Here is an 11114-nt window from a genome sequence, read left to right as displayed (position 1 = left end):
CCCCCCCCCCCCCCCCCCCCCCCAAGTGGATGGGATGCGCCTCCTGGTGGAAGTCCTGCGCACTACACGTGATGTGTCCCTCCCTTCCCTGGAAACAGGAGGAATCTCGCTCCGAGCGCAGGCCCTTGGCAGAGGCCGAGATTGTGCTCCAGACTGTGGAAAACCGCAGGACAAACAACCTTGTTCCTTCATCACGTAAACTGCCAGGAAACAAACAAAAAAGATGTAGGGGGGATCGACAGGCTAAAAGGCATTTAAGAGACATACTAACCAATCACAGAGTCTGGACCTGATTTGGTGAGGGGGGGGGGGGGTTTGTTTTTTGTTTCTTTTTACTTTTTTCAGTTTTGTCGAGATATAAATGACATCCAGCACCGTATAAACAAGTGTAAGGCATACAGCGTAATGATGTGACTTACATGTATCGTGAAATGAGGACCACGATAAGCTTAGTTAACATCTGTCATGTCGGGGTCCCTGGCCGGCTCAGTTGGAAGAGCACGTGACTCTTGATCTTGGGATCGTGAGTTCGAGCCCCACATTGGGTGTAGAGATTACTTAAATAAATAAAACTTTTTTTTTTTTAATGCTGTCATTTCATATAGATAGAAGAAAAAAAATTTATTTCTCGTGATGAGGAAACGTTTAGCAACTTTCAAATATCCCACACGGCAGTCTAACTACATAGAACTGTGGTCATGTCCTAGGTTATACTGCAGTACTCATCTGTCTTGTAACCAGAAATTTGAATCTTTTGATTACCTTCGTCCAACCTCTCCATCCTCCCCTCCCACCATCTGGACCTAATTTGGATTTTGATTTCACACTTGCAGACTGCCGTGGAGGGAGGCTTTAAGAAACACCAACTGGGGCACCTGGGTGGCTCAGTCGGTCAAGCGTCCGACTTTGGCTCAGGTCATGATCTCGCGGTCCATGAGTTCGAGCCCCGAGTCGGGGCTGACAGCTGACTCTGCTGACAGCTCAGAGCCTGGAGCCCGTTTCGGATTCTGTGTCTCCGTCTTTCTCTGCCCCTCCCCGGCTCACACCCTGTCTGTCTCTCTCTCTCAAAATTAAATAAACATTAAAAAAAATTTTAAAAAAAGGCAACACCAACCATGTCAGCACTTGATCCTGGACTTCTGGCCTCCAGAATCATGAGGAAGTCAGTTTCTGTCGTTTAAGCTCCTCTCAGCCTGTGGTACCTTGTTATGGCTGCCTTGGAAAATGGGTACAAAAGGACAAAAGGAAAAGAGAAAGGGGAACCAAGAACAGGGCCATGACTGGGGGAGGCAACAGCGTCTCCTGTGGAATGGGGTTGGCTTGAGACTCACTGAAATACCACAGGACACAGAGTCCCCTCAGCCCCCAGGAGACCTGTGGGACCCCCCAGAGGGCAAGGCCCTGGGGAAGAGCAGGCTCTGGAGGGGGGCCTCTGTTCTGGATGCCAAAGGAGGGCATGACCTCCTTGTGCCTCAGTTTCCTTATCTGTACAAGAGGGATCACATGGTACCTACTTGTCAGGGCTGATGTGAGACTTAAGGATCAAGGAGAACACAGGTTTTTTAACGTTTATTTATTTTGAGAGAGAGAGAGAGACTGCAGGGGAGGGGCATCGAGAGAGGGAGAAAGAATCCCAAGGAGGCTCCACACTGTCAGCACAGAGCCCAACATGGGGCTTGATCCCACGAACCATGAGATCATGACCTGCGCTAAAATCAAGAGTTGGACGCTTAACCGACTGAGCCACCCGGGTGCCCCAAGGGGTATAAGCCTTGAATGGCTCTTAGCACATAATCACTCACTAAACTTGCGTGATAATATTTCCTCTCCCTTGAGAAGGAGGAGAATGAGGTGGGGCGCAACAAAGCATATGCTGCACAAAAACTCGACCAGAGACAAGACCCTCCCACAACTGTCAGGCACAAGGGCACACTGGAAGTCACATTCTTTTTTTTTTTTTTTTTTTTTTTAATGTTTCTTTATTTTTGAGAGACAGGGAGAGAGAGAGCACAAGCAGGGGAGGAGCAGAGAGAGGGAGACACAGAGTCCTAAGCAGGCTCCAAGCTCTGAGCTGTCAGCACAGAGCTTGACACTGGGCTCAAACTCACAAACGGCAAGATCATGACCTGAGCCAAAGTCAGACACTCAACCCACTGAGCCACCCAGGCACCCCTGGAAGTCACGTTCTTGACAATGGCCACCGTGGAGCCCCTGATGTAGGCCTGAGGAGGGAGCAGTGAACTAAGGGATGCCACACCCTCCTTGACTTCAGTCACAATGCCTCGACGGTGTCTCAGTTACCTCCTAGTGCCTAACGACACGCCCCAAACTCAGTGCTGCCAAACAACCACTGTGCTTGCTTCCCACCGAATCACAGCCAAATGGTTAGTGAACTCGGGGTGGAGAAGGCTTTGGGCGGGGGCTCGCTGGCCCCTTTGCCAAGAGCCATTGACTCGAAGTCAAGTCTTCCCCAGAAGGAGTCTACCTCTCCTAACCTCTGTCCAGGTGTTTCCTGGCGAGGCTGGAGGTGGGCTGGGCTCCAGGCCTGGTCGTGTTTACCAAAGAAGAGGGCGAGGTCAGGGCACAAGAGGAAACCATGCTACACAGGACAGGGCTGAGCTTGGTGTCTCTGAGACGGGAGGAGGCTGGCCGGCTTTCCGGGGCCCGGAACATGGTGTCACAGGGCAGCTGAGCGAGGCCCTCGGGTAGGAGGAGGAGGGAGATCGGGACAAGGTACGGAAGTGGGGGTGGGGGTGGGTCTTGGAGGCCGTGCTGGGGGTGGGGCCAGGGCTCTCGGACACTGGAGGCCGCCAACCTGACAGCAGTGAGGCTTTGGGGTCAGACAGCCCCGAGTCTTCAGTCCTGTCCCCATACCTTCCGAAGGCGCCAAGATGCCGTTCGCAGGTAGTATGACCCACCTCCATTTTTGATGTCAGGTCCTGACGGCTTCAGGCCCCATAGCCCCGGCTTCTGCTTCGCGTGGGCAGACGGACCTATGAGAGAGCCAATACTTTCCCTCTCTTGGCACCGGCAGGAAGTTCCAAGCGCTTAAACCCGTCCCACATCCAGGAACCCTCATCGGCCCCAAGTCCTAGCCCAAAGGAAGGCCAAAGCCACCCACTTCAGTCATCTCAGGTGGACTTCCCTCTGGACTGCTCATGAGCCCTGCCCTGTACCGTTGCTCTCTGTGTGCACGATCAACTCTATTTTGTACGGGTGTCATCTGTCCCACATCAATATAAATTCCCCGGGAAGGGGCTGTCCAGCCTCCAACAGGAGACACTAGATACTCAAATAAAAAGTTCCACCACCAGGGGCGCGGGAGTGGTTCAGTCAGGTAAGCCTCCGACTTCAGCTCTGGTCATGATCTCAAAGGTCGTGGGTTCGAGTCCTGCATCGGGCTCTGTGCTGACAGCTCAGAGCCTGGAACCTGGTTTGGATTCTATATCTCCCTCTCTGCTCCTCCCTCCTCTTGCACTCTCTCTCCCTCTCAAACAAAAATAAAAAACATTAAACCGTAAAAAAAAAAAGTTTCACAACCAGCTGCCTTCTTGTCCCCCATCCCAGCCCTGGCCACTCTTGTCCAGGGATGAGTCAACCATCTGTAATGGTCCTAGAGTTCTACGGGGAAACAGACTAGGGCTGCCGTGGCCAACGCCACGTACCCAGTTGTCGGGACTCTGTCTCTTTCCCCCTCAGGATGCTCAGGGTCTCACAGGAAGTCAGAGTATCTCCCACCCCCACCCTGGGTCCCAGGATACAGGAAAGACCCCAGCAAAGGGACCCACCGCAGGTCACAGACGCAGTCTGCACTGACCTCCCGGCCCACCTCCATCAGTCCTTGGCCAGCTCCTCCAGAAAGGACAGGAAGGTCCTGCCCTCAGCCCTTCCTGAAGGAAGGCCCCGGGTGCCGTGTTCCCACACCTCTTGGGTACCGCTGGCAAATCTGTACCTTCTGGAATGTGCAACAGAAAAGGACATTTCCGTTCCTCCTGTCACCGGCTTCCGACTTCGCTCCAGGACAAAATACCTGCGTCTCCCTCCTGGCATCCTGAGGGCATTATTTCCATCGTTGTTCAGAAGGCCCTCCCAGGTGAAAAGCAGGAAATACCTCCTCCCATCCACTTGTACAGGAATATCTGTAGCAGAGTTATTCATAATAGCCTCAAGCTGGGAACAACCCGAATGTCTATCAGCTGGTGAATGGGTGTGGTGTGGGTCTCAGCCTTTATCTGCTGGCAACGCCTCAAGGGCTCACCCGGGCACCCGTGCCATTGTGGTGAGTCCCCACTGGCATTTCCCCAACCGCAGCCAGTGTGGTGGCTGGGTCTGCCTTTGTGGGTTTTTTTTTTTTTTTTCATGTGTATTTACTTTTGAGAGAGAGAGAGGAGAAAGAGTGTGAGCGAGGGAGGGGCAGACAGAGAGGGAGACAGAGAATCTGAAGCAGGCTCTGAGCCGTCAGCACCAGGCCCAACGTGGGGCTTGAACCCACAAACCGTGAGATCATGACTTGAGCTGAGGTCGGACACTCAACGAACTGCTGAGCCACCCCGGTGCCCCCACCCTTGTATTTCTTATTATGATCCCAGAACACGCGTCGGCAACAACCACCAGGGAACTGTGAATAAGACTGATCACGCACAAGTCATAGAGGGTACGCGGCATGCCCAGGGACACACGGCGAGGTCCCAGGTAGCGAGAGAGGGAAGATGCACGCACCTGGGGCTCTGCTTCTACTAGGGGCCGAGGATGTGGTGTCTAGGGTTTCACAGGTTCACTCTTTCTGGGTGAATTTAAAGCATAAGAGCAGGGGGCACTTGGGTGGCTCAGTCGGTTAAGCATCTGACTCTTGATTTCGGCTCCGGTCATGATCTCACAGTTCGTGAGTTTGAGCCCCGCGTCAGGCTCCACACCGACAATCCAGAACCTGCTTCGGATTCTGTCTCTCCCTCTCTCTCTGCCCCACCCCGGCTCGTGCGCACGCTCTCTCTCTCCCTCTCTCAAAATAAATAAAGCATAACATCAGGACTTGCACTCAACCCGTCAATTATATAGGTTACCCCAGACTTTCTAAAGAGGAATTTCATGGGGAGGGGGGGTGGCCTGGTTCCTTAGCCGGTTATTTTTTTCCCCTCTGCAATTCCATATTGCTAATTTCATTCTCCCACATAAAACCCATGGTTCCTCCCCGAACATCCACAGATGTTGTCATCCGCTCAGTTCTACCCACAAAACGATTATACCATAAAAAGATTTTGGTTTGGATAAGAGTCTGAATCACTGAATTTCTCATATGTCATCACGACGCAATTATTACCACTGTGTTTTAAGCTTATTACCCTGTATTTTCCTTTTTTTAGGTTTCTTTACTTCTTTTGAAAGAGACAGAGAAAGAGAGAGAGAGAGAGAAGGAAAGAGTGTGAGCAGGGAAGGAGCAGAGAGAGAGGGAGACAGGGAAGCCCAAGCAGGTTCCGTGCTGTCAGTGCAGAGCCTGACCCGGGGCTCAAACTCACGAACCGAGATCACGGCCTGAACCAAAACCCAGAGTTAGACACTTAACCGACGGAGCCACCGAGGCGCCCCAGGAACACAATACACTTTAAAATATTTACTGAGATATTCATGGCCTTGTAACTGGGAAATGTTATGTGGCACATTACACTGAAAAAAGTGAGATGTTTTCATTTCTCTCTCTCCATATACAGGTGTGGATTTTTTTAAAAAAAAGCACTTAGTACGTTTGCAAGCACGTTCTGCACCAGTGGCCACCATTTCATCGTGCAGCCGGGTGAGGGGAGTATGGAGCTCATGAGCTGAACAAATCGTGGGGATCTGGATGGAGCAAGAAGGGTCGGCACCTGCAAAAGCGTCTCCCCCGCATCATCCCCTCCCCGGTCACCCCCACCCCTCGAGAATGAGAATCTTCTCTCCAACCCAATGAGTTCATCATCTCACAAGCTCTGCAAGGTTGACCCGGCTATGATCTCATTCACGGCCCTGTGGGCCCAGAAATGCATCAACCGGGGCCATTTCAAGTCCTGTTCCAAGCCTGGAGACACCAGGACATTTCATCGTCCCGGGACATGCGTCCCTAAGTTTGGGTGGTGGCTTTGGAGGGAGTGTCCCTCTCCACCTCAGACATGATGGGGACAGCCCCCTCCCCCCAACCTGAGCCCAGGTTCAGAGTCCCTCCTCCACCCCCCGGCCCACAGGAAAAGAGGAAGAGAACTGAGTGCCAATCCTTAGTCCCAGTGCTTGCCCTTGCCCATAATCCCTCCGCATCTGACCCAGAAGGGATGGTGTCAAAACCCTGATGTGAAACTGGAAACTGGTCGTGAGGCTACATACGGGTGGATCTGAACCCAGAGGACATAGCATAAAAAAGAGAGGAAATTGGGAAGGTCACAGAAGTGGCAGGATAAAGGAGAGCCTAGAGAGACCCCAGGGGCTAAATGAAGACTTGATTCTGATTCTGCCGTATTCCAAGTGTCCCCAGAGCCTGCCTCACCCCCGGCTGTGTCCACCCAGCACTTGATCTGCTAGTCTGAGAACTGGCCCCGTGTTTCCTGGGGCGGGGGGGCCCCGTATGGCTACACTCCGAGTGCCCCACCTCCCACTTCTGATCTTCTCCAGCTCAGTTCCGAGCAGAGCTGCACCCAACCCCCTCCCGGAGAGAAGTTCTGGTGAGGGATGGTTTGAAATGGCGTCCAGATCCCCCTTTTCAGTCTGGAATGAACCTCCTTCCCCTCTCCTTCCCTTCCTGATCCCAGGGTTTGTGGGATAATGCACTTTTCAAATTGTGAAAGGCATTAGGGACCCTTGGGTGGCTCAGTCTGCTAAGCATCCGACTCATGATTTCAGTGCAGGTCATGATCCCAGGATCATGGGATCGAGCCCCGCGTGAGGCTCTGTGCTGACAGCACAGAACCTGCTGGGGATTCTCTCTCTCCCCCTCTCTCTCTCTGGCCTTCCCCCAGATGCACACACTCTCTCTCAAAATAAATAAACTCAAAAAAGAATAAATTCTGAGACCTTAAAATTATTTTCTACGTATTAATTTCATTTTTCAACACTTATATCAAAATTGGGACAGAAAAGAGAGGTGCTCTGGGTCATTGAGGTGGTGTCTCCCCAAACAGGGTGCAAATAGGCGCCTCCCTCCCGGGCTTTCTCAAAGGTTCCAGACCTTTGGCTCACTGACTGAGCCACCCAGGTGCACCTGAGATGACATTTAGTTCAAACATCCCAGCCTCCCATCCATCAACGTTGATTCAGGAGGGCCCTGAAGAGTCCTCTGAGGGGGAAGGTCAGAGTCTTATGGATTGTCCACTTTGACCGTGTCCTCTATGTTGTGTTACTAAGTCCAGATCTGTCAGTTTCCAGAATCTCATAATGCCGACATGTTTGGTTTATTCCAAAGAAATCATTTCGGAGGCAAATCAATTCTTCCCGTGTGAGCGTCCAAACTCCCACACCACTGCTTACTGGCCGTGGGGCCAAGGGGTGAGTCCAGCCCTGGGTTTGGGATTCCAGGAGAGGCGAATTTTTGCTCCCTGGGGGTGGCCGTTCCCGCCCGGTCCACGCTCGCGCAGCCCTGCCCCATCCCCGATGCCCTCCAGGGGGCGCAGCGGTCCGGTCCTCCCTCCTCCGGGCAAGAGGAGTCAGGAGGTACTCAGCACTGACCACTCCTCCTTCTCTATGGATGGTGGCCCAACCCCCTGTCCCACACCCTGGCGAGGTCGATGCAAGAACCCCAGGCTTTGTGATAAAGATGGGATTTTACTCACTGAAACCAGGCGACCATGGTGAGTATCTTGAAATGCGTTCATACGTTGAAAAAGCAGGCATACCTCGCCACCTGTGAGAGCAGAGAAACGCCCCAGGTCCACCATTTATGGCCTTCCCAAACTGTCAAGCTCCCCTGATGACAATCTAGGTAAAATTGTAGGATGTGTGGAGTCTCTTGCGTTTTGCATCTGGCCAGAAAAGGGCCTAAGGTCTTGAAAAATATGTCAGGGCAGTGTCCCCAGGGCCAGCCTGGGGATTGTACCTAATGATACTGTGTAGGGGTAAGGGTGAGGGGTCAGGGCCCCGGGGACTTCCCAGAGCACAATAATCTCTCAGGGTTGTCCAGAATCATAGAAAGGGGACCAGTCACCCTACGCAGGAGAGAGTCAGGCTGAGCGTCTCCTGTCCCCAAACACAACTCCATGTTCCATACCCAGCTCAACAACAGACCCCTCTCTCCAGGGTCATTCAGGAAGCAGAATCCAGCAGTCAGCGGACACTGAAGAGGGACAGAGAAGGTGAGCAGGAGAGAGACAGACAGAGATGGAGGGACAGACAGAATGTGGGCAGAGGAGTGGAAGAGACCTGAGAAGGAAGCTCTCCTCTCCCACCCACATCGCCCCCTTTCGGGCCTGCTTCCTCTGCCAGCGGCATTCTCCACTGTGGGTCTCACCACCTCGGTAGCGGGCCGTACAACCCCTTGAGTTAGTCTTGAATGATATGTTTTATAATCAAAATCGATTCGAAAGTGGTTATTAGGTGCCTCACAGAGTCGTATCAAATGCTGTTTACTGAAACTCCTCAGGGCCGTTGTAAACCTTGGCGGCCAAAGGGTTCGATACTCAGTAATGGAGCGGGCTCCAGGCGAGAGCCCCGCTTTCAGACTGGGCTGCCCGTCTTGTTTCCCAGTTGAGGGCCCACCTCTCGAGGCCTGGATTCAATGCACTTCCTGGGGAGACGCAGGGCAGGCCTGGACGCCTCACCAACATCCAAAGTACAGTAGAGGCATGGAGACCAGCCAGGGTGATGGCGACAGCACAGACCACGGGGCATGGCTTGGAGAGGTCTCTGAGGAGGGACAGCCGAGCAAGGCCCCAGCCGCGTGCTCCAGGGCCCAGAGCCTCATCTCTCAAAGGAGCTGAGTCACAAAAGGGCAGGAAGGTGGAGGGAGATCCAGACAGGACTGATTTGCTTATTTTTGATTTTTCATATTGTTAGAATAATACTGGGTGGCTCAGTCGGTTAAACATCCGACTCTTGATTTCAGCTCAGGTCATGATCTCACAGTTCGCGAGATCAAGCCGTTACATTGGGCCCTGCGCTGACCGCGGGAGCCTGCTTGGGATTCTCTCTCTCCCTCTCTCTCTGCCCCTCCCCCAGGCTCTCTCTCAAAATAAATAAATGAACTTTAAAAAAATACGAATACAATACGTGGTCCTCTGCTTTGTTTGGCTTCTTTCACCTGTTTTCAAGAGGCATCCGGGTTGTTGTGTGTATCGGTATCTTGTGTATGTTGTGAGGAACAAGATTTCGTTATACGGATACATCGCATTCAGTTTATCCACCCGTCAACTGATGGACATTCGTGATATTTGCACCTTCTGACTCTTGGGAATCCTCCCACTGTGAACGAGTGATTGTCTGAACAACTACTTCAGTTCTTTTGGGTATCTACCCAGGAGCATAATTGCTGGTTCACGCGGTAATTCTCTGCTTAATAACTTATTGGAGGACAGACAGTTTGGGGTGCAATTTCTCCAAACCCACTAATACCTTTCCCCCCACTTAAAAAAATCATCACCATTCTCGTGGGTGCGTAGTGACAGATAATTCCTAGTAGTTTTGATTTGCATTTCCTGAATAAAAATGACTGCGCATCTTTTCATGTGCGTGTTGGGGACATTTGGATATCTTCTTTGGAGAAATATTTATCCAAGTCCTTTGCCAATTTTTAAATTGTCTTGTCTGTCTTTTTGCAAGAGTTCTATATATATTCTGGATATGATATTCTCGATCACTGTCAGATTATGATTTGCAAATACTTTCTCCCATTCTGTGGGCTGTATTTTCGCGCTTCTTGATAGAGAGAGGTCCAGTTTCATTATTCTGCCTGTAGATATCCATTTGACTCAGCACCACATGTTGAAAACTATTCTTTCCACATTGAATGGCCTTGGTGCTCTCATCAAAAATCAACTGGGGGCGCCTGGGTGGCTCAGTCAGTTGAGCATCCAACTCTTGATTTTGGCGCAGGTCATAATCTCCCAGTTGTGGGATCAAGCCCCCAAGTCAGGCTCTGCGCTGAGCATGGAGGCTGCTTGGGATTCTCTCTCCTTCTGTTCCCCTCCCATGCTTGCTTGCTCTCTCAACATAAACAAACAAACATTAAAAAAATCAATTGGCCATAGGGGTACCTAGTTGGCACAGTCAGAGCATGCAACTCTTGATCTTGGGGTTGTGAGTTAGAGCCCCATGTTGGGTGTGATGATTACTTAAAAATAAAATCTTAAATCAACTGGCCATAGATGTATGGATTTATTTCTAGAACCTCAATTACATTCCGTCGATCTGTGTGTCTTCCCTTATGTCAGTACCATACTGTTTTGATTACTGTATCTTTATTTTTGTTTTAATTTTTTTAAATGTTTATTTATTTTTGAGACAGAGAGAGACAGAGCATGAGCAGGGGAAGGGCAGAGAGAGAGGGCAACACAGAATCTGAAGCAGGCTCCAGGCTCTGAGCTGTCAGCACAGAGCCCGACGCGGGTCTCGAACTCACGGACCGCGAGATCATGACCCGAGCCGAAGTCGGCCGCTTAACCGACTGAGCCACCCAGGCGCCCCGATTACTGTATCTTTATAGTAAGTTTAAAATCAGGATGTGTGGGGTTGTCTGGGTGGCTCAGTCAGTTAAGCATCTGACTCAGTCGGTTAAGTGTCCGACTTTGGCTCAGGTCATGATCTCTCAGTCCGTAAGTTCGAGCCCCACGGAGCCCCACGGAGCCTGGAGCCTGCTTCAGATTTTGTCTCCCGCTCTCTGCCCCTCCCCCACTGACGCTATGTCTCTGTCTCTCTCTCAAAAATAAACATTAAAAACAACTTTTTTTTAAATAAGTAAAATCAGGATGTTTGAATCTTCCAACTTCGTTCTCCTTTTTCAAGATTCTTTTAGCTATTCAGGGCCCCTTGAAATTCCATATGAATTTGAGAATGAGCTTTTACATTTCTGGAAAAAGAAGGAGGAGGAGGAGATGGAGAGGGAGAGAAAGAGGAAGAGGAAGAAGGAGAAGGAGAAGGAGAAGGAGAAGGAGAAGGAGAAGGAGAAG

General features: G+C 51.2%; 1 long non-coding RNA gene across 1 annotated transcript in view; it reads right to left on the bottom strand.

The window, feature by feature from the left end:
• Nucleotides 1–11114, bottom strand: part of LOC121018651 (uncharacterized) — an 18473-nt gene that overhangs the window by 4247 nt on the left and 3112 nt on the right. Inside the window, exon 2 of the long non-coding RNA XR_005785262.1 lies at nt 7788–7858. This is a non-coding gene — a long non-coding RNA (uncharacterized LOC121018651). The remainder of the gene's footprint in view (nt 1–7787; nt 7859–11114) is intronic.

Source organism: Herpailurus yagouaroundi, unplaced genomic scaffold (genome assembly GCF_014898765.1).
Source record: "Herpailurus yagouaroundi ecotype Mexico unplaced genomic scaffold, PumYag 220, whole genome shotgun sequence".
Classification (NCBI taxonomy): domain Eukaryota; kingdom Metazoa; phylum Chordata; class Mammalia; order Carnivora; family Felidae; genus Herpailurus; species Herpailurus yagouaroundi.
The sequence above is the reverse complement of the archived record's forward strand: the minus strand, read 5'-3'. Positions and strand labels throughout refer to the sequence as shown.